We start from the raw sequence: 803 nt of genomic DNA on the forward strand, positions 1-803 counted from the left end.
GCAGGGGTGATGGCTGGGGGATGGGGCGAGGAAATGGGGCAGTAAGCCCCACCACCCGCATGGGTGTGAGCACTTGTGTCACCGCAGCCACACTGCACACCAGGATGCCTGTCAGTGCATGGCTGCACGCACGTGTCACTGTGAGGGTGCATGTGTCTGCATCAGGGCGTGTGTCCATTTGTGTGAGCCTGTGCACATGTGTGTATAGCAGTGACACCAGGAAGGTGTGCGTGCATCCAAGTGTCACGGTGTGACTGTGCCTGCAATCCTTCCACTGCACAAGGCGGACAGGGGGTGCACCAGCAGGACAATGTCACACCTCTGCTGTGCACACCCATAGTGGCTGGGGACAGTGAGAACAAGTGTGTTGCACCCCCACCCTGGGCTGGGCACACACACACACACACTCACAGGAGGCAGGGGGTCATGCAATGCCCCAGCCGCGGTCCCCCCCCAGCTCTGTCCCTCCACCATGCTCCACCGAGTCCCACGCAGCAACACAGCCAGGCACCCAGCAAGGTCAGAGCGCACACAGGGCAGCGTGTTTCCATTGCCTGCAGCCTCAGACAGTTGTCCACAGGGCTGCATTCCTCCCCAAAATTACCCCAAACAGGGCAAAGCTCTACGTCCCCAGCCCCACGCCTCACCCAGTGCGGGAGGAGGGGGTGAGCCAGGAGTGCCCTCCTTCAGCCCAGAGAGCTGAGACCAGGGGCTAAGCCAAAAGAAGGCTTCTTCAAATACCTGCTCAGTCAAGAGGGAAATGGAGAGACGCTGTTTCAAGTCAAAACAAACCACCACCGCTA

This window comes from Balearica regulorum, chromosome 6, assembly GCF_011004875.1.
Source record: "Balearica regulorum gibbericeps isolate bBalReg1 chromosome 6, bBalReg1.pri, whole genome shotgun sequence".
In the NCBI taxonomy this organism is placed as follows: domain Eukaryota; kingdom Metazoa; phylum Chordata; class Aves; order Gruiformes; family Gruidae; genus Balearica; species Balearica regulorum.